The sequence below is a fragment of the Callospermophilus lateralis genome, chromosome 10 (assembly GCF_048772815.1).
Source record: "Callospermophilus lateralis isolate mCalLat2 chromosome 10, mCalLat2.hap1, whole genome shotgun sequence".
Lineage (NCBI taxonomy): Eukaryota > Metazoa > Chordata > Mammalia > Rodentia > Sciuridae > Callospermophilus > Callospermophilus lateralis.
In genome coordinates, this window is record NC_135314.1 from 103,076,560 (window position 1) to 103,099,875 (window position 23,316).

General features: G+C 42.0%; 1 pseudogene; it reads left to right on the plus strand.

Annotated features, from left to right (window-relative positions):
- The first annotated feature begins 1,058 nt into the window (after positions 1–1,058).
- Positions 1,059–14,973, plus strand: LOC143642183 (palmitoyltransferase ZDHHC19-like; annotated as a pseudogene).
- The last annotated feature ends 8,343 nt before the right edge of the window (positions 14,974–23,316 follow it).

Below are 23,316 nucleotides of genomic sequence, written 5' to 3' on the forward strand. Positions count from 1 at the left end.
AGACCTGTTATTCCTGAAATCTAAGGTGATTAAAAGATGGAAATGGCTTAGAAGAACTTAGAAGGAGGAAAAAAATAGATAAAACTGAAATAGAAAGTTGAGGGTACAGAAAAAGAATGTATCAAAAGAAAAGCTCCTCTGAGAGCTGGGGTGGTAGCTCAGTTGGTAGAACACTCACCTTAGCACATGTGAGGCACTGGGTTCTATCCTCAGCACCACATAAAAATAAAATTAAGGTATTGTGTCCATATACTATAAAAAAGAGAAAGAAAAAGTAAAGTACCTCTGAGCCATTGGAATTCAGGAAATTCCTATGAAACTTTAAAGTATGAAACAAACATTGATGAGCAACCCAGTACCTGTCCTTAGCACCAGCCTACCTGCCATCGCCCAGGCTGTTTTCTTTACCAGGAATGTGTTTTGCTTTTTCTGGCTCTCCATTTCCTGCCCTTGGCCCATGTCCTTGCTTGCACAAGCCTAGGGAAAACTAGATTGAAATTGAAATTGCTCTGCCCTGGGTTCATTCTAGTCCAGCCCCTAACTATTGTCCCTCTATGCACATTAGCACCACACGGCGGGGTTGCTGTCCCTACCTTGAGAGATAGCCCACATTCTCCCTTGAGTGTGTATTCCTTGATTTACCCCCCAAAGCTTCTCACTCTCAAGATAAGCTCCATTCTCCCTTGAATGTATATTTCTAACTTTACCCCCAAAGATGTTTCTCCCTTGAGATAGCCTGCCCTTGAATGTATATCTGCTCTCCTACATAAATCTATGTCTCCGCCAAAGATCCCACTTGTCCTGAATTGAGATCCCCCTCTCCAGGAGCTCTAGTTCTAAATGATGATTGAAAACAGAGTGAAGGACTTGATGAAGAGGACATGATGAAGTGACAAAACAAGTCTGAGAGGCAAGATGGAATCTAGATGGAGTTAGGTCGGTGACTGGGACCTCCTTCAGACTCTCAGTGGTGGCTGAGACTGCAATCACTGGAGAAAGCTTCAGAGCTGGGGTCTTGGTCTCATGGAAGTGGAGTTTCACTGATAGAAACAGAGACAATGCTCATGTTCAGACTGACACTTAGTCAAGTGCAGCTCTCCTTTTCCACTGCTGGTGAGCCTGAGTACTTCACAGACTTTGTAGGTGAGAGCAGTATTCCCACAGATGCCAACCCCAGTGTGACCTCCCACCAGGTGGGCCAGGTATGAATCAGAAGGATAAAGGGCAGGGTTGCCTCTATAGCTAGTATTACAAAGTCTTGATGGAAGACCCAGAATCTTCAGGAGATTCATGTTTTCAAACCCAGGGCTCCCCAACCTCTGCCCCATAACTAGCTTACCAGCCTTCTCCATCCTGCCCATTGTTTCTCAGGTGTCCCAGACTCTTGCCCAGCCTACCTGCCATTGCCCAGGCTGTTTCCTTTACCAGAAATGTGTTTTGCTTTTTCTGAATCTCCATTTCCTCATCTATAAAGAGAAAAAGTAATTGTCACTCTTTTCTAAAAGTGGATTGATTATTTAAAGGTGCTGAGGCTATTAGCTTGGAGAAGAGAAGTCCCCAGAGCAGAGAAAGCAGTCCTAACTAGAAAGACCTGGAAGGCAGAACGAAGAGCAGTAGAAGGAGTCAGGGAGAGAGATTTCAGCAAAGGATCAGAGAAAATCAGAGATAGAGCTGGCTGCTTCAGGAAACAGTGAATTCCTGATCCTAAAGGAAAGTGTAGAAGCTGGAGTTCTTTGGTAAAAAGGTTCAGGAGTTGAGAGTTAAACTGTTTAGAGTTGGAAACTGTAGCTCTGAGAGGGATGTTTGCATCAGCTTTGGAGTCTTACAGATCTCAGTTCCCTTCCTAGCTCTACCTCCCACTAGTGAGGTTACTCTTCTCTCTGAGCCTCATTTAGAAGTGGCGAGGAGATGGTTAAGAGTGTCCACATTGTAGAAGTTTTATGAGGCTTCACTGAAGCAGTAAACATAATGGAACCAGCAGGCAGTAGGTGCCCAGCAATTGGGAAATGTCAGGAGATCTCCCCTTAGTTCTAAATGATGATTGAAAACAGAATGGAGGACATGATGAAGAGGATTTTGCTGTTGCTCCTAGAACCAGAGTATGGAAAGGCCACCAGCAGTTAAGAAGACAGAGGTTGGAAGCACATAGTGCATTCTAAGCAGAGGAGCATGAGGAAAACAATAAATGGGCTATACATATATTTTTTTCTGAATTTTCTAATTCTGTTCCATAACCCTTTTTAAGTCTATCTTTATATCAGTGCCACCTTGTCTTGATCACTTTGGCTTCTAGTAAATCCTGAAGTCAGGTAATATAGATCCTCTAACTTTGTTCTTGTTTGCAGAGTTGATTTGAATGTTACAAGTTAGTGTACAATTTGCAATCAGTTTTTACATTTCTATAAAAGAGTCTTCTAGGCATTTGATTGGGATTGCATTAAAGGTAAAAACTGAGGAAAGGATTTTTTAAAAATATTGTATCTTCTAATTTATGAATATCATCTATTTATTCAGGACTTCTTTAATATCTTTCAGCAATATTTATAAAATTTCAATATAACTGTCTTGCACATTTTTCAAATTATTCCTAAGTATTTTACATTTTTGATGATATTATAAATGATATTTTTGAACTAAAGGGAGCTCTATCTCTCTGCTTTCTGGCTGCCAGAACATTTCCATCACCCTAAAAGTTTCCAAATGCTGCTTTCCAATCGATTCCTAACTCAACTTCACCCCACTGCAGAGCAACCACTACAGTTTTCTCTTTTACATTTTATGCCAATGTATTCATTCACTATGTATTTATTATTTTAAGCCTTTCTTTTTTGATCTAACATAATTTATTTCTTTTGTATGTCAGAAGTTTATTTATTTATTATTGTTGGCTATCATTTCATTTTATGAGCAAGCACTTCATTATTCCATTTGGACTGCTTCCAATTCGGGGGTATTATGAATGAGATTGCTATGAAAGTCTTTGTTCCAGTTGTTTTGTGGACTTATGTTATCATGTCCCTTGTGTAAATACCTAGCAATGAAATTACCGGGCTGTGGATAAATGTGTATTTAACTGTATTACCAAATGTCAAACAGTTTTCAAAGGTGTTTGTACCATTGTACATTCCTACAACTTTTTTTTTCTTTTATGTTTCTTTCATTATTTTTGTGCCCAGCCTAGAAACCTTTACCTACTCTCAAGTCTGGGAGATCTTCTATATTTTCTTCTAGAAGTGTTATGATTATAATTTTTACCTTTAGGTCTATGATCCATCTGAAATTAAATTTTAATTCTGGTTGAGAAGGAACTTGAAATTCATTTTCTCCACACAAATACCCAGTTGCTCGAGCAACATTTTTAAAAAAGACTTTCCCCATTGAGGAGTGTTTAGTACATTTATATCTAGTGTAATTATTAATGTGATTGAGTTTAAGTGAATCACCCTGTTAATAATTTTCATTTTGAACATTTGTGGCTCTTTCTTGCCTTCTTCTTTTTTTTTTTTTTTTTTTTTGAGGTGGGTATTACCGGGGACTGAACTCAAGCACTCTCGACCACTGAACCACATACACAGCCCTATTTTGCATTTTATTTAGAGACAGGGTCTCACTGAGTTGCTTAGTGCCTTGCTTTTGCTGAGGCAGGCTTTGAACTCATGATCCAATTGCCTCAGCCTCCCAAGCCACTGGGATTACTGGCATGCGCCATTGGGCCTGGCAGATCACAGTAATCTTTACAACAAAAATCAGTCTTTTGAACACAACTTTAAATGAGCTGAAATCTAGCCTATTTTGGAACCATTCTAACATGGAGTAAGGTGAGGGGCAGAGCCTTATCTAGGGTAAGGTAGGCTCTTCACAAATAACACAATACAATATTACATCTGAAACCTGAATCAAAGAAAGGCTAAGAGAGCTTTCAACTTTCTTTTTATGGAAAAAGTGGCAGAACATTTCCATGTTTTATAATGTCATCTTTAAACAGATTGGGCTTTCATTATCTTCCCAAAAATGCATTTAAATTCAAATTCCAGAGTGAAGAGTAAGAAAAAATTATATATAACTTATTGACAACAGGTTACTTTATCCAGTTATAAAACAATCAACTGAAATTAATAAACACAAGCCATATTTGTTATTTCTATACAAATTCAAGACTTTTAGATAATTTTAGTGTGGAGAACATCAACTTGGCAAAGTGCTATCCAAAGCTTTACATTTAACTAAGTTTAACTTTTTAAAAGTACAATTTAGAATCTAGAGTGTACGGTAACAACAATCACTGGTCTGCATGGGTTGACAAATAATCAAAGGATAGCCTTTAATCTCTTATGCATTTAGGAAACTGTTAATAATCAGACATTAACTGAGTCAAAACAAACAGATATAAGACAGGTCTTCAAATGACAGTGTGGCTCTTCCATTTCAGATATAATGTATGAAAGAGAGCACTTATTAGTTATCTTGCCCCAACACTTTCATTTTATAGACTTTTATATAACACTTAGACAAGGCTTAGACAAATATAATTCTCAAATGCAGACACATACCTAGTTGCATATATTTAGGATGTCAACTATATTGTTATAACCTAAATAACTGTTGTTTGCTTAACCAGTTACAAAGCAATCATTTAAGACTTTAAAACATGTACAAACCCTAATTCCTTTAAGACTTAGTTTTCCCAAGTAATAAAACCTAACAAATACAAGAAAATTATCTTGGTAGATAAGAACATATCAATGTTTCAAATTTTGTTTTTATCAGTGCATTAAAATTCAAGTAACTTTAACTGACTGTGCTAATTATAGCCAATTTAACCACAAACACAAACTTTTTGAGATTTACCTTCCACAAACATTCAAAACTTCTTTATATTCTTAGTTTTGTCCTCTTTCATCTTGGACTTTAGCACAAGAATATGACTTTACCAGACAAAACACTTTCAATTCCAGAAACACTTTTTTACTTTTCAATTTTCCATACTAAAATATATTTCCATACTTATAACTTTCTTGTATCTTTTCTAGTTTTAGATCCTTTATTAAATTCATATTCTGAAACAGCCCTTATGAATGTTTTCTGTGCATTTAATTTACACAACAAATTTTATCCCAGGAGAGGGTTGGACAATTCAGCATATGGAAAAACTGTGTCTTAATCTTTTGTCTCCTAGGTTGCATTCAAGCAGTGGGAGCACAGGATATTTTTGAGCTTGACTTATCTCTGTTATCATTAACGCAATGTTATCAACTTTAAGTGAGTTCCCCACAATCAATTGTATCCAGAGGCTCCTTTTGGGCCTTTAAAAAAATAGTAGGCATATTGATATGCAATGGATGAGGACTTTTCCATCTTTCTCTTCAGGCTTCCTTGAAGATCCCTTTACAGAGGCTGCCTACAAAACACAGGTTGACCATAGTTTCTGTCTTTTCCTTTTCTGAGTGCAGTTATTTATTCTGCCATTTTTTCCAGGCATTTAGTTTGATGGGATGCTGTTTTAGCAAAAATTGTTTTGCTCCAATGATGAATATCCCTTGGCCAAATGGGGTGTACTGTCGGATCTTAAAAGGGAGATTATTCCTGTCCCAAGCTCATAAACTGACAGTGCTGGAACCGACTACCACAGTCTTTGTGGCCAGCAGTCTCAGGGGCAAGAGGGGCTGACAGGCAGAACAGAGGCCAGTTTTCTACAGCCCAAAAAGCTTTTCTGGGATTTTTTTTTTCCAGTTTAGGGCTAGTGTCCTTGACCCACAGTGAGATGATCTGTGGCTGCCTGGGGCCAGGCTGCAAAACAGTTCTGGGAGTGCCAGCGCTGGATTTAAGTCTTTTTTAAGCTCTTTCTTCTGGTGTCCCGCTATCCTTGCACACCAGAGGCAGTACCTTTTGGCACCTTCAAATTTGTTCCTCATGGTTCAGACCTCTTATAATGAAACTGCATAAATGCCTGTACACAGAGAATCTGTTTCATATACTTTAACCCTGACAGACCAATTTCAACATTAAGATTGTACAGTAGTCCAGAAAAAAAAAAAAATCATTCAAAAGCCAGATTGTATTAGAGTAAACCCTCTTTTTCATAGAGAGGCTATACCTATAAGAGACCCATGCAGCCAATATCTCTCTGCTCAAGAGACAACTGGTAAGATCAATGTACCTTGGCCCATTTCTTAAAAGAGGCAGTAACAGATACAAACAAATCAAAAACATGACAATCAGAGGGAATTCTCAAATCACAGCTGATAGGTAGGAATCTTTAAAACAGATAGACCAGATAGGGGAAAATCCCATGTTCCCAAATAGGTTGGTTTCATAGTTTAGCTATTGTGAATTGAGCTGCTATGAATATTGATGTGGCTGCATCACCATAGTATGCTGCTTTTAAATCCTTTGGGTATAAACCAAGGAGTGGAATAGCTGGATCGAATGGGAGTTCCATTCCAAGTTTTCTGAGAAATCTCTATACTGCTTTCCACAATGGTTGCATCAATTTTGATCTCTCCTTAAGGTCTGTAAGTCTGACCTCAGGTGACCCAGGCCTCAGGGGAGCTCCATGTTGCCCCAGAGCTGAACTGAGTGTGGCTCTGGTTTTGGATGCAGGTTGCTTACCCTGAATGGGGAATGGGGCTTTACCATGGTTACTGGCTGCTTGTTTCTGGTCACTTTCTGCAGCCTGGTTTTCCTGAACTTTTCTGATCCTGGCATCCTGTATCGGGGTAAGGCCTCAGACCCCTGGGAGAAGTAGGTGGCACTCCAAGGACTGATGCCTACAGGGGTGATTTCTTTCTTTTTTTTTTTTTTTTTTTTTTTGAGAGAGAGAGAGAATTTTAACATTTATTTTTTAGTTTTTGGCGGTCATAACACCTTTGTTTGTATGTGATGCTGAGGATGGAACCCAGGCGCTCGCATGCCAGGCAAGTGCACTACCGCTTGAGCCACATCCCCAGCCCTACAGGGGTGATTTCTAAAGTGCTAACCCCACCTATGGCTCAGAATCCCTTCTTTCCATGTCATCATTACTTAGGCCCTGGCACTTCATTTTCCAGCCACTGAGGCAAGAAAAAACAGAATCCTGGAGGGTTTCCATTTACTTCAGAAGGGAGACCAGGCAAGCTGGCAAGAGAGGCCAGCAGTCTCTTCCAAACTCAGCCACGCGACCAGCATGCTAGCTTCATACTGGAGGCTCGAAACATAGAAATTAACTAGTGAGTTCAAATTAAAGAGACATGACTCTCAATTTACTTTTTTTGCCCAGCTCAGAGACGGCTCCTCCCAGCTCCTGCCTCTAGCCACCTGATGTGGTAGCGAGGTTTACACAAAAGGCCAGCAAGAGAGACAGAAGCACGCCAGGGAGTGAGTTTTTATCGGGGAATAAAATATTCAGGGGAAAATTCCATCCAATGAAGGTCGAGGGGGGCAGCATTCCAAGGTCAGGGTCAGTGATTGGTTCTCAGGTCAGTGGTCAGGCACACACCCGCACGGACAAGCCCTCGCACCTGAGGCAGGGTGGGGAAGGCTCTGACACAGTGTGTCTAAGTGCCTCACACCCAGCCAGGGAGGTAGCTCAAATCATGTGCGAGAACGGCTTCCCACACCAAACCACACAGTTTATTTTTCCTCCTGCCCATTTCACACATGGCTTCAAATACTAATCACTATTCCAAAGGGGGAGCTCTATAGAGAGCTCTTATGACTGGAAACCCCCTTTTCTTTGACTGCCAGCCCTTTGGAGTGGTCAGCTTACTCTACAAGGACTAGGGTTTCCCTGCCCACCTCCACCCCATCCTTCTTGTTTTCCAGTGATGCTGATCAGGGCAGCCCCATGATGGAAGGGCCTCTTACCACTGCCCAAACTTTTTCCCATGCCAGGCTCCCTGAGGCAGCATATGTGCCCTGGATATATCAAAGGGCCTTTCAAATGCCCTGGTATCCCTATTGCTCCTTCCACTGCCCACTCAGGACCTTCCACTGTGGATGTTGTAACATCTGTGAGGAGGTGAGTACTCCTCCTCCCTGTCCACTCACCAACCCATCACAGGGCATCTGGCCAGGACCAGGAGCCTCATAGTATAAGTGGGCCAAGGGTAGGCATAAGACCATCTTCCCAGACTGTCAAAAGTGGCTCCCAGCCCCTCTTGGTCACTTAAACCTGCTATTGCCTCTCTGCACCTGACCTGAGAGGCTGGCCCTGTTTGCACAGGTGCTGACATGCAAAGGGCAGAGTCAGGGGGAGGAAAGGCAGCGCCTGTCCCACTCCTGACTTGCTGATACTAGATACCCAAACTCTTAGTCCAGCTGCTGCCCTGTTCTGGAGGTCTTTGCCTGTCTTCATCTGGGTGTCCAAGTTGGAGTGTTTCCTGGGTTCTGAGTGCTCTTCTCCCATGTATACACACTGCACAGGTTTCCAAGTGCAAAAAAGCTGGCTGGGCCAGGGAGTTCTTTCCATCTTTATCCAGTATCTGAGAAAATAGAGACCCAGAGTTATTCTATATCCTCCTCCAAGTGACACCAGGCAGGTCTTGTCTCTAAAAACCTCAATCGTGACACGTTACCTGATAAGCTGTAGAGTCCTAACTGTGCTCTAACAATGGAAAGTGCCAGGTTCTCCCTGAGATGGAACCCGCTTGTAGGGCCAAGAGCAGGTGGCCTAGAGGGTAGTGTTGTGGAAGGCCAGACAGACTCTCCAGGCTTGTCCTCTCTGCTAGGAGTTTGACCACCACTGTAGGTGGGTGAACAAGTGCGTGGGGCATCGTAGCATCCGGGCTCTTCCTGATGCTGCTCCTGTCCCTTTGCCTGTACCTGGGTGCCCTGCTGGTGATGTGCACCATCTTCCTTGTGAGCACCAGCGAGATCACATTCTCCTTGGATAAAGCCATGGCATATCCATACAGTCTCAAGGAGATTCTTCCCATTGTTCCCACAGTGGGAACAGCAGGGGTTGTAGGGAGAGAGGGGTGGAGAGCCAAGGGGTGCGGTAATTGAGAACCAAACCGATTAGGTGGGGCTAGAGGGAAAAGCCCTTTGGAAGGACCTGTCAAGGACATGTTGAAGGTGAGTGGTGTCAGGGAGAAAGTCCGAGTTGGATGCACTGTCTAGTTGAGTATCTAGAGGGGCCACAGAGACGGGTAATTAAGGTAGAAAAGGGACAGGCAGGAGTATAGCGTGGTGGAGTGAGGTTTCCCTTGGGTGTACTGGACCAGCAGTCCAGTTCAAGGAGAAAGAGTAAGTGGGCGGGGCCACATGGGGCAGGCGCAGGGAGGGCGGAGTTGGGTCAGGACACAGGGCCAGTGAGGAACTGTCCAGCAGCTCGGCTTCTTAGTCTGCTCATAGCTTGATAGTGGCTGTCCCAGCCACAGGCGCCCTGTTGCCACTCACCTTGGGACTGCTGATCCAGGCTGTAGCAATGAGCACCGCCCCGCGCCCCTATGAAGGCCAGGTAAGTGGGGCCCAGTGCCTGTGCTGGGATACCCGGCAGTGAAGAGGCGTCTTGCACCTCTGTCACCTGTGCTTTCTCCACTGCCCTTGGCCTTGATGGTGGGTGCCTCGTTAGTCCTTCCAGACTCATCTCTTAAGATGCAGCTCAGATCTCTCCTCCCCTTGGAGCTCGCTGGTCATTCTCCCTCCTGCGTGCTTCCAGAGCCTACTGTGTGCTGGGCTGCGTGTTATTTGAGAGATGGATATAGAGGTGAGTAAGTACATCCTGCACTTGTGTTGATAAGCAACCTGAGATCAGAATAACACCCGCAGACACCCAGGCACATTCTGAGAGGGTCAGTTCTGAGTGGTGTAGTGGACTGGAAGAAACTGAGAGTTTGGTGAGGCCTGCATTGTGGATTAGGACATGCCACTCCTACACGTCCTGGTGTGATTGTGGAGAGGCAGAGGACAGGAGGGCATTGCCTGTGAGAGGCACACCTGTGCAAAAAGGCATAGAAACCCAGAAAGTAGAATGTTAAGGGAATGATGAGGATATGGCTCTAATTCAAGCACAAGGTGGCATGGGCAATGAAGGTAACCCCATGGAGGGGTCAAGATTTTTAAAAGGCCCAGAAAGTCAAGCATGGAATTAATTGGTATGAAGTAAAAACCTGGGAGCCATGGTAGGATTTTTTTTTTTAATTCGTTTACTGAAGAATAATTTACACACAATGATATTCACTATTTATTTATTTATTTATTTTTTGTCTATGGTTAAGGATTCTGACCAATGGATACCGTCCTGCACTCTCCACCATGATCAAGGTTAAACCAGTTTCATTACCTCAGAAAATCCTTTCATCATCTTCTGTTGTCAAGTTCTCTCCTTATGTCCTTCTGGTTTTTCTTTTTCCAGAATCAAGTATAAATGGATTCTTTGCTTTTTTAATCTGGCTTCATTCATTTAGTACAGCACATTTGAGAATCATCCTTATGTGGTTCCTGTCAGTAGTTATTTCCTTTTACTGCTGTGTAGTATTGTATGGACGCCCTACAGATTATTTATGCATTCATCAATTGAAGGATTATTCATTGTATCTAGTTTTTCTTAGGGCTTTTGTTTTGTTTGTACCAGGGATTGAATCCAGCGGTGCTTAATCACTGAGATACATCCCCAGTTCCCCATGCCCCCTTCAGTTTTTCTTTAACTTTTTTTTTTTTTCTTTTTGAGTCAGGGTCTCATTCAGTTGCTTGGGGCCTTGCTAAGTTTCTAAGGCTGGCTTTGAACTTGCAATTCTCCAGCCTTGGCCTCCTGACCTGCTAGCATTCAGGCATGGGCCACTGTGCCTAGCTAGTTTTTCACAGTTGTAAATAAAACTGCTACAGACATTGGTGTACAAGCATGTGAACATTAAGTTTTCTTTTCTGTTGGGTAAATTCTTAAGGGTGGCATTGCTGAGTCACTTTTCCTATAAAGTGTGGAATTTTATAGGAAATTTCCAAATTTGTCTTCCAAAACCATTCGTAATTTCTACCAGCAATACATGAGAATTCCAGTTGCTCCACATCCTCACCGACATTTGACATTGTCATTTGTTATTTTGTTTTCTCTTTTCATTGTAGCCTAATAAATGAGTAGTGGCATCTCATTAAGGCTCCAGGTTGTGTTTTCCTAATGAGTAATGATGTTGAGCATATTTCCATGTCTTTTGGGCCATGGGTATGTCTTTGGCAAAGTATTTGCTTCAATCTTTTGCCCATTTTAAAAAAAATGGCTTGTTTCCTTACTAAGTTTTAAGAGTTCTTTATACTGGATTCAGATTATATTTTGTGAATCTTTTCTTGCAATCTGTGGCTTGTTACCTCATTTTCTTCTTAGCATCTCAGTGTTGTTGTTTCTCCAGTACTGGGGATTGAATCGGGGTGCTCTACCACGGAGCATTGTTGTTCATTCTACATGGAAAATTATGTGATAAACAGTTTCATTACCTTCTTTCCAATCCCAATTGCCATGGGATTCCTTTAGTATGACAATCACTTGGCTAAAGGCTCTTTCAGGAAGACTGGTAGGCAGCATCAATGGGGGAGGGGGAAGCTGCAGACCCTGAGACAGCTGAACAGACAGAGGAGCCTCTCTGCTCATCACCTCCCATCCTTTCAGTCACCACCCCACCACTGCCATATCTGGTGCCCCTCCTACCTGTGACTCCTGTGCTTGGCCCTTATCCATAAGCCCTGTGGTCTGCCTGTCTTCTCATCTCTCCAGCTTCAGTCCATCATTTAATTTTGCTGTCAGAATTTTTCCTTCCTCCATCCTGTGGTTCTTCCAGCCCCAGGTCCCGCCATAGGCCATTGTCCTTCTTTCTCTGCTCAGAATAAGGCTCTCTGAGTCCAGGATCCCCACTCTCAGGGGACCTAAATGTGGTCTGCCCTCTGGGATTCACCAGACAGGGCTCCTTTCCATTACTTGTCATCCCCTCCCTACTCCGTTCCTCCCTGCAACTTCTCCTGGAGCCACTTGCTTGGTGGTTGGTATCAAGGACTCTAGAGCCAGACCACATAAGTCCAAATCACAGCTCTACAACACACTAGCAGGGAGACCTGGGCTATGCTACTTAACCACCTGGGCCCTGAGTTTCCCTACTGGTAGAAGAGGGAAATGTGGGTTAATTCACAAAAGATACATAGAACAGTGGCTGGTACCAGAAAGTGCCCTATGTGCTGTTGTTACTATTACTACCATTTCTTCCCATAGTCATGTACACATTTTTGTTCCTCATCTTAAAAGCCAAGTCCCGCCCTCAGTGTTTCAAGCCTCCACTCCACCTGTTGTACCCTCTGTGCCTTATTCCATGAAAGAGTTGACCATGCTCAAAAGCTACAACCCTTCACTTCCTGGCCCCTGTCAGCCCAGCTCCAGCCCTTGCCTTTGCTGTCATGATGATGCTTTCAACAAGGCCAAAGCCAGCAGACAGTTTTCAGACTACTCTTTCTGGACTAGACACAGCCTCTGAAACTAGAAGTAGCTGAAATAGCCCTCTTGCATGCTTAACACTTAATTCTCTTGGCTTCTCCTCTGCATGTACCTGGGTGCTATGAGCTGCACTGTCTACTCTTTTCCCATGATACCCTCTTTTTTTTGCTACCCTGGCCACTCCACACAGTGCTCAGAGCCTTGTGTTGCTGCAGGCCTCACGACCCCAAAAGTAGGCTGGCCATACTCTTTGCAGTGTGCTTTTAACCTCCATTGCAATGACAAGACTTTATCTTTTTTGCTAATTGAATCCAGGGGCACTTTAACACTGAGCTATATCCTCAGTCCTTTCTATCTTTTATTTTAAAACAGGGTCTCATTAAATTGCTAAGGCTGGTCTTGAACTTGCCTTCCTCCTGCCTCCCAAGTCTCTGTGATTTCAGATGTGTGCCACTATGTCAGGCTTGACTGAGGCATCTTTGATGCCCTGAAATATTTCTGGCTGGGGCTGTATCTGAGTGGTAGAGTGTGTGCTTAGCATGTGCAAGACCTTGGGTTCCTTCAATCCTCAGCACACAAAGAAAAGAAATCTGAATAAAGGAGGGAAACAACAACAACAACCAAAGAATCATTTGTGGATAGAAGGAAATAGAGAAAGGAATAGAGATAAGCCTGATGCCCCGATCCCCCTGGCATAAGAGGAAGAAGGAAAGGCAGCAGGAAGTTGGGCAGAAGATGAGGCAAGAAGAAGATGCCATTTAATTTTGGTCCTGTGGAATGTGAGGGTGTTTGAGACACAGAACTGGAGCCAGAACCCCAGGAGTGGAGCTAGTGAGAGAAGCTGATCTGGGTGCTTCAGAGCTACTGGATCCTATTTGTGTCTGACAGGATTCCATGTGGGGAAAGGAAAGTATTCAAATTTACTGCTCAGTTCTTAAAAATTTATTCATTATCATTCCTTTAAGGATTTTCCATACCTGATGTACAATCAACATTTTCTATACTTTATAACACCTAATCAAAAATTCTTTCTCCAAATTTAAAAATTCTGCATTTTTTAAAAATGCTCTGCTGTTAATTACTTGATTTTTCTGGTACTAGGGATTGAACCCAGGGGTGTTTTACCACTGAAGCTGCATACCCAATCCTTTACTGCTTTGTGTATTGAAGTGTCGCCATACACGACTAAACAAGTCAGGGTCACTCCAAGTGAATTTGGGGAATAAATAAAGACACAGATGCAGAAAGTACCTTTTCTTTGGGTACAGTGACCGTTCTTCAGCTGCAGCTTCCACAAGGGGGGCAAGGCAGGCAAGAAAGAGAGTGAGGAGCACGAGTTGAACCCATTTATTGGGGAGAAGCCATTCAAATGAGGCAAGGGGTAACGCCCAATTATTGGGACCTGGTATTGCCATGCCAGGCTGAAACAATAATTGGTCAGAACCTGGTGCATCAGGACTTAAAGGCATCTGCATCCAGGGCAGCTCCCGACACTGAGGGCCTTCAGCCCAGATTTTCCTGGGCCATATGGTTGTTGATTAGGAAATATGATTGGGCATCCCCACTGCTACTGCCCTCCCTGATAGTGAAATTTAATGAAGGCACATTTTTAGAAGAAAATGAGAGGTGGGAAAGTGAATTGATTGGGAGTGGGTGTCTTTGGAGCAGTCGTGAAGTAGCATAAGGAAGATATTATATGATATCTAGAAGGAGGACATGGGGAGATATGTGTGGCCAGTGGAGATAGAGCAGGCATGCTATAAAAGGAGGTACAAGGTAATGAGGGAGCCCTGAGAAGGCAGGATCTTGCCCCAGGCCTACGCAGACAAGATATGCTGTGTTCCCCTACGTGTAGTGAGCTGGCTTCAAAACACAGCGAAAAATCCCATGCCAGAAATAATTTTGAAATGCGAGGGCAGGACGGCTCTGTGACCTTAAGGGTCCTGCATCCACACTGGAAGGAGAGAGTGAGCCCGCGTTTTTATTTTTATGTGGAGGATACACAAAGGCTTCTCCATACAATATTCTTCACCAAATAAGGCAGGGGATGGGCTGTCCAAGCCCAATGGGTGAAGCTACAGAGCAGCCTCTAAAGCCAAGGGAAGACTGAGGTCACATGCTTTGCATAATAAGCCACAAAATAGCTTGCAATGACAGACCAAAATCTCTTTGAGTTCAAGGCTGTGTAGAGGCTATGCAAATAGCTCAGTGGTGGCCCCCCATAGCAGGAGGGGTGGGTGCAGTGTCAGCAGTGTCTGGGGAGAGCTGATCACAAGTGGGTTGAGGGGAGGACAAGTGGGAGGACACACTTCCTAAGAACTTGAGAAGGCAGGAGGCCCAGGGTCACTCTTGGGCTTCCCTAGACTTGGAGTTTTGCTCCAGACCTGGGTTGAGTCCTGGATAACTGACCAACTTAGGGACAGTCATTGGGAATTGGATGTGCCCAGTCCTGCTGTTTCTGAGCTCCTCTTCCCATCCCCATCACTCTCCAGGGACAGTTCCTTCAGGGGGACAACCCCTTAGACCAGGGCTCTGCCAGGAACTGTTTCATCACCCTCTGTGCACCACTGGGACCCAAGTAAATTGGTAAACCAGAAGCTCCAGTGGTGGACCCTGGGGCTGGTGGAGTGGGGTGAAGCTGGATCTTCTTCCTTGGTCTCTTACACCAGCACCCAGGCCCTGACACTCACTGTTACTTTCCTTTGGGGTTTTCTCCAGGGCAGTCTGGGAACCCCTGGGAACTGCCCTCTCCTTTCCTTTCTAGGTTCTTACCCCAAGAAATGAGGTAGAGGGGAACTGCAGCCTGGATGAGGCTCCTGGATGAGAACACTGGGCTCTGTGCTTTCCAAGCTGAGGGGTGAGGGTGGTCAGGAGACCAGGCTAAGGTGGGTAGTGATTCCTTACATTTGGCCTGTTGCTCCCCAGGTACATGTCAGAAGCTGTGTGGCTCCAGAGGGAGGAGGGACTGAATGGGATCCAATGGAGGCCCTGTGCTCCCCATGATACTCCCCAGCACACCATCCCACAGAACTCCCTGGGCCCAACTCTAAAAGTATGGTTGATTTTGACTCACATGGGCAGGGACCCCCAGAGAATGGCAAGGCTGCAGCTATCTAGGAGGTGAGGAGTAGTAGGTGTGCATTGGGAAAGGGGTGTCTATGGTTTGCACATTTGTTGGGGGAGGCCCCTGAGGTGAGGCTGGCCATGAAGCTGAAACAGTTGCAGCTCAAGGAGCAAGAAGGTGCAGGGCCCAAGTCACAGGGCTTCAGAGCACACCCAGGTGTCCCTGGATAGACAAAGAGAAAAGACTGCACTGCTAACTAGCTGGTTGGCCTTGGGCCAGTCCCTTACCTTCCTGGGCTTCAGTTTCCTTAGCTGTTAATGAGGCTTGAGACTAGTCCAGTAGTTTATAATGTTTTAAAGGAGATTTTTTTTTAATTGGAAATTTTACTTGAAGTCCCATGTGAAACATATGGAGTAGAGCATCAGGAGTGCGGTAGGGTGGGTAACCCTCATTGCCCACCAAGGACCCTGTGGTGCCAGCCCTCTCCTTTGTCCTGCTTCCAGGGGTCCAGGGACTTGACTGTGAGCTGCAGGGTGAAGTTTAGGGACAGCCCCTACGCACTGACTCTGTGTTTATCTTCCCATCCGCCCAGTGCTGCAGCAGGAGGCCCTATCCCATCCAGTGATGTCAGGGTTTGAGCCCTACGTGGAGGCCTCAGGCCTGAGCCCTCACTCACTTCCCTGTTGGAAGTGCTATGACCCCCCCATGGTTGTTTAATTTTTATAACTATTTTTAGCTGCTTTTTATGGCTGCTCTGTCTGTTCTAGGTTCAGAGAAGCATGTTTCCTAGGGTGTGGGGAGGCTCTGAGGAGCTGGGACCAATGCCTCCTGGAAGGGAAGAGCATTGCTCTCTGGAGACCCAAGCTCAGGAGCCAATGCTGTCTGGCTCTTTGACATTGGGCAAGACACTCAGCATTTCTCTCATCCTTAAAATGTGGCAACAGTAATAATCACAGCAACTGACCTGGCTGGCTTCCTGGGAAGGGCTGAAGATGAGAAGATAGAAAACTCACCAGCCAGGATTATACCAAGTGCACCTCAAATTATTCCACAAAATAGAAAGGGAACTTATTTATTATTATTTTCAATTGTGTGCACATGTGTGTATTCTTTAGGATTGTGTGTATATGTGTGTGTGTGTGTGCACGCACACACGCGTGTGCACGCACATGCGTGTATGGGGGGGAAGATTGTGTGTGGTAGTGGGGATCAAATGAAACACAGGGCATTATGTATGGTTGGCAAGCACTCTACCACTGAGGCACATTCCCAGCCCTTCTTTTTATTTTCAGACATGGTCTCACTAAATTGACCAAGCTGGCCTCCAACTTGTGGTCTTCCAGTCTCAGCCTCCCATATAGCCTCCACTGCCATAACCTGCTTAGCATTTTCTATATGCAAGATCTTGCCATCTGCAAATAGATAGGTTTTCTTCTTCTTTTTTTTTTTTTTTTTTAAGTGAGAGTGGAGAGAGAGGGAGAGAGAGAGAGAGAGAGAGAGAGAGAGAGAGAGAGAGAGAGAGAATTTTTTAATATTTATTTTTTAGTTTTTCGGCAGGCACAACACCTTTGTCTGTATGTGGTGCTGAGGATCGAACCTGGGCTGCACGTATGCCAGGCAAGCGCGCAACCGCCTGAGCCATATCCCCAGCCCAGGTTTTCTTCTTTCTCAAGTGGATACTTTAAAATTTTTTTTCTTGCCTAATTTCCGTGGCTGAAACTTTTAACCAATAGGATGTTAGATTTTTCATTAACACCCTTCATCAGGTTGAGGAAGTTTCCTTTTTTCTTTGGTGTGTGTGTGTGTGTGTGTGTATGTGTTTGTGTGTGTGTGTGTGTCTTTTTTAATTATGGAAAGGTATTAGATTTTGTCAAATGCTTTTTCTGCATCAAATGATCACATTGATTTTTTTCCTTCACTATTAATGTGATGTACTACATAATTGACATTACTCTAAGTTTTAGTGTTTAATAATTGATAGCATGGCTGATCAGGTCCAAGTCATGAAGATACTATGTTCCAGAAACTGGAGGGAAAATCACTGTAAACTAACCGAATAGTATGTACACATAGTATGCTGAGGCTGACTTTGAACCCTTGATTCTCCGGCCTCAGCCTCCCACGCCACTGGGATTACAGGCATGCACCAACACACCAGGCTCTTTCTTGCCTTCTTTTGAGTTATTCATTAGCTTTTCATTTAATTTCCTCTCTTGCTTTCTATATTATTATTATTGTTATTATTATTATTATTTTAACTGCTTTAGGGCAGGGTTTCTCAACATCTATATAGCTGATATTTGGGGACAAAATGATTCATTGCAGGGTGTGCTTTTTTTTTAAAAAAAATTTAGTTGTCAATGAATCTTTTATTTTATTTATTTATATGTGGTGATGAGGATAGAACCCAGGGTCTCACATGCCAGGCAAGCACTCTATCACTGAGCCACAAGCCCAGCCCCCAGGGTGTGCTTTTAGCTTCCCTATAGCTTTGCTGATTTTCTTGATTCTGCACATTGATGTTTTTTTTTTTTTTTTTTTTTTTTTTTTTTGTAAAATTTGAGAACTGTATGGTCATTATTTCTTTAAACATTTTTCTGCCCTATTCTTACTCTTTTTCTGATATTTGAACAACGTGTATCTTATTTTATAGTATCCTACAAGTCCCTGACATTGTTAATTTTCCTTCATTCTTTTTTCTTATCTTTCTTTCAGATTGGGTAATTTATATTGCTCAAGTTTGCTCACCCCTATTTTTGCTATTTTTAAGTTCTTTTAAACCCATCCAGTGAATTTTTCATTTCAGTTATTTTTATGTTCCAGAATTTTCATTTTTAGTTTTCCATTTCTCTGCTGAAATTCTTTATTTTCTAAGACTATAGTTGCCTTTACCTTTTTGAATATGCTTATTAGGACTGTCATAGAGGCTACAAGTTTCAATTTGTAGGACTCTAAGGGCAGACTCATGTTTTTTCTTAACTATTGATCACATTTTCCTATTTCTTTACATGTCTGATAATTTCTTTTTGTTTCTTTCTGTGTGTGTGTGGGGGGGGGGTAGGTGGAGGGGAGGGATGAAACCTAAGTTGCTTTACCACTGAACTACATCCCCAGTTCTTTTTATTTTTTATTTTGAGACAAGGTCCAAGTTGTCCAAGTTGGCCTTGAGTATCTGGGATTATAGGTGTGTGCCACCAAGCCTCGCATGTCAGTTAATTTCTTCATGGTATATTATCCTGGACAATGGGAGTAGTACTTTGCAAATGTGTAAATATTTTGGATTCTAATATCTTCCTCTGAAGAAGTTTGATTTTTGTTTTAGGAAGGAGTTTAGTTTTTAGCTACCATTGTGACCTTGGGGTTTGGGATCTAGGGAGGTTATAGTTTGTTCAACAAAGGTAGTGAAAGGCTAAGGAGTTTTCCAAAGCCCTCTAAATTGCTCTTCTTTTCCTTTCTTTGATACTAAGAATTGAACCTAGGAGTGCTTAATCACTGAACCATATCCCCAGTCCCTTTTTAAAAATTTGAGACAGTGTCTTGCTAAGTTGCTGAAGCTGGCTTTGAACTTGCGATCCTCCTGCTTCAACCTCCCAAGTGGCCACCACACCCAGCTTCAACTTTCCAATTCTTTCTCCCTTGTGAGTCTTGTCAGCACTTGGTTTTAGAATCAGTTGGGGTAGGTCTATAGTGGGCCTTATTCCTTGACAGTGGTCCTTACTCCTAAGGCACAGCCTTTCAAAGTGTCTTAGTGACACTAGGTTGTTAAGTATGTGTTAATGAGGTCTTTCCACTCTGCTTTGGTCAGAACCGGTTATTCCCTAACAATGTTCAACCTCTAGTATTTCTATTCTTTTCTCCATCTCCTAGCAGCCACTTTCTGTTAAGCCTTGGATAGTCTGACCCTGAGCACAGAGAGAGGAAAGCCCTCAGTTAAGGACTCAGGAGGAACCCACATATGAACTTTTGAGATTCCTCCTCCATACCTCTTCACAGATTCTAGTTGCTTCACTTGCCCCTGAATCTGATTTCCATGTCCTCAGGAAAGTCTGGCTCTGCTTGGAATCAGTTTGTCTGCCACACTAGGGCGTTGTCTTTGCACAGATAGCTAAGGTGACCATGGGACAACTTATGATTTCTTCTCTCAAGGATTGCTATCTCACCACCTGAACTAGTTGCCTAATACATTTTGTCATTTTACAGTTGCTCACAGTGCTTGGCCTACTTAACACAATACCAGCCAATCCGTCATAGCTGGAAGAGAAAACCTTTCTTAATATCCAAATTCCTATTGCATTAACACACACACACACACACACACACACAGAGGTAAATTATCACTATTATATTTCTAAAGTAAAGCAAAGAGAGGAAGGAAAAGAGAGAGAGATAGATATGGGGACAGAAAGAGAAAAAATATGACTATAAATGAAGGTAGAATATGACTCTTAATTCCTTTTTTGGGGGGGTGGGGTCTGTGGCTGGTATTGGAGTCCATAATATTTATTCTAATTTGAATGACAAAAATCTCTAATCATACTCTTCATATCTATGTTAAAAGTTTTCTACCTAGAGAAAGGTGAAAGCTCAGGATTAGAGGGAAGCAGTTTTCATTCTGGGTATCAAATATTATTTTTAATGAAAATGAAGCAAAGAATCAAAGGCCACATTTTTTTTCCCCTGCATTGTTATACCCAACTCTAGCAGTCTGATGATTGACTTTTGTTCTTCAGCAAGATCCTAGACCCTGTTCACTTTTGAGCATTTCATTTTTGGAATACCTAAAATAGGATTACATGTGTGTCTGTGCATGTGTAAGTACACCTTTATTTCACTCTGCATCCAAATTTCAGTGTTACTTCCTGCATCTTGGGAAAACCTTTGCAGATGGATATTCAATTTTGAATACTTTCTCAAAGGTGTCAGGTCATGTTACTGGAATTTACATGCATGTATAGCTAATTTGACCCTTGTTACCTAATACTGATTACAAACTGGGCAAAAGTTGTTCTATGCCAATAAGGAATATTTTTGTTGCATACATTTGTATTCATTTTAACCTTGTTTTTGAAAGAGTAAGGCTTTTTTGTTCCAAATCTCCTGCTTTTATATTTTTGCCTTGTCTTCTGACCATAATTGGTTTTCTGTTTTCTATGTAGAATCCCAACACAACCGTTACTTCAATTCAAAATTGTAAAATTCCAGAGGAGACATTAGAATGGAAAATGAGCTTAATCAAAGGAAAAAAGTATCAACAGACCAGTGTGTAAAGCTTAATAACTTTAATGTGTTTATTTTTGCTTTAATTTATTTTTGTTGTAAGGGTGAAATTTTAGCTGTTCATTTTGTATACAACAATATAGAATTAGTGATTGCATGAACACATTAGTCTCTACAATGCTAACTGTACCCCAGCACACATCAAAGGGACCTGAATGACGTGCCATGCATTTTGAGTGACCACGGATGCCATGCACTCTGAGATCAACTGCAGATAATGCTCCACCAAACTGACATTGCAACTTTGTTTCATATGACTCTAAGAGACAAGTGTAAAATATTACCAATAAAAACAGAAGAGGACCAAGAGTAATGAAGTTTTGTCAAGATTTTGTTGTATTTATTATGAATAGTTTTTTAAAAGGAACTAACTTACCAGAAGTTGGTTTGTATTAATTTGAATTTTCTTTTACAAGTTCTCATGATTAAAAACAAAATAACAGCAAAAAGTCAATTTCTGATCACAATGAGATAGTCTCATTTCTTACCATTCACTATCTATAGAGGAAAAAATTATTTTACTTCAATAGAATTCTCATGGTCTAGGGAAGATGGCTAGCAGGACAAGAATTTAGAAAGAGGTCATAACTTCTGTGGTTAAAAAATAAAAGTCTTATATTTAGAATTTTAGTTTTTCTCCATACAGAAAATAAATGTTACTTTTGCTCAAAAATTCAAAATTAAAATTCCATGCCCAGTTCTTAGAATGTGTAAGGTAATTATGAATACCAAATTTATGATTAAAAAAAGTCTGGCTTTAGGGCTGGGGATGTGGCTCAAGCGGTAGCGTGCTCGCCTGGCATGCTTGCAGCCCAGGTTTGATCCTCAGCACCACATACAAACAAAGATGTTGTGTCCGCCGATAACTAAAAAATAAATATGAAAATTCTCTCTCTCTCTCTCTCTCTCTCTCCCTCTCTCACTCTCTCTTAAAAAAAAAAAAGTCTGGCTTTAGTCTTCTGTTTGTACTCCTGAAGTATGTTAATTTTCTGTATAATTCCTTATACTCAGGAATACTAATGATAAATACTTTCAGTTCTGGCTTCTCCTTTGAGGCATGAGAGTGTTACACTTTATAGATTCTTGGGAACAAAAATAAAAATGGGTCATGGAGAGATGTTCCATTTTCTCCTGTTCTTTTACAGAGGGATAGACAACCTGTTTGACCAGACCCATGGAGCCGATGCATAGCTGCTGTCCCAATAGGGTGAAGGCTTCTTGGGACACACATTCTCTCATCACCTTCTGTCATAAGCCAGTTAAAAAGTCAAATGTGCTATCATTAATTATCTCAAAACATTTATATTTTAATTAGATAATTTCTAATTTAAAATATATTCATATAGCTGGTGCTGCATGCCTGTAATCCCAGCAGCTTGGGAGGCTGAGATAGGAGGATTTCAAGTTCAAAGCCAGCCTCAGAAAAATCTAGGCTCTATGAAACTCAGTGAGACTCTGTCTCTAAATAAAACACAAAATAGGGCTGGGGATATGACTCAGTGGTCAAGTGCCCCTGAGTGCAATCCCTGGTACCAAAAAATAAATAAAATAAAATAAAAAGAAAGGAAAAAAAGTATTCACACAGAAGCAAAAGCAGAAGTAATAGTGAAAGAATTGGAGAGGGGGACATTTAGGATACCCAGACATTAAAAATGTAAAATAAGGTTATCAGAAATTACCACTCATAGTCCCTACACTGGGACAATCTTACCCTCTTTCCTGGTCCCCGAAGCCTCCATGTCTCTCAACTCCCAACTCCATCCTTGGGAAAGCAGATGATCTAGTAACAGAATAATTAATTGCTCGGCTGTGGGCAAGATATTTACCAATCTCTTACCATTTATTATTACATGCAGAAAAAATTGTAGTTCTGTCCTAGCTTTATGAATTTCAGCCCATTGGAGAAAATCATGAAATATGTTTTTCACCCCATTCAGCCAATACTAAGTGTTTTAGGCGAGCACTCTACCACTGAGCCACAACCCTAGCCCCAACTACTAAGTGTTTTAATATCTATAGGGGCCCCTAAAGAAGGCAATGTGGCACCTGAGTGGTCACCACCGGATACATTCATTTAGTCATTGCTTGGCTCAAGGTCTGTGCTCAGAAAAATAAAACAAAGGAAATAATAAAATATATAAGCAGACTTTCTTGTAGTTAAAAATAGTGACTTTCCCAGTGAAATCTGTTCATAAGGTAGATATATTTATAAATGCAGTGATGCTTATATGTATTCAAAAACCTCATACAGTTTGCTTATAGAGATTATGTAAATGAACAGAGTTCACTTTGGGGGCTCCTGGAATTAACAGATTAATGACCATTTTCCAGGTTTGTCAGAACAATCATTCTTCCAAACTTATTAAAATTTCTTTTTGTTCTCTTTTTCCTGGTTGCCCAAATGAATGTTGAGATGTCACTAAATAGATTTCAACTTTATGATCTAAATCGAAGTTATGTTAAGTGCTATAAATCAAAATTATTTACTTTAGTAATTGAAGACTAAAATGAAAGACAATGTGGTAGATGTTAATGTTTCAATGTGAAACTTAATTTCAAATAAATGAAAAAGGGCAAAGACTGC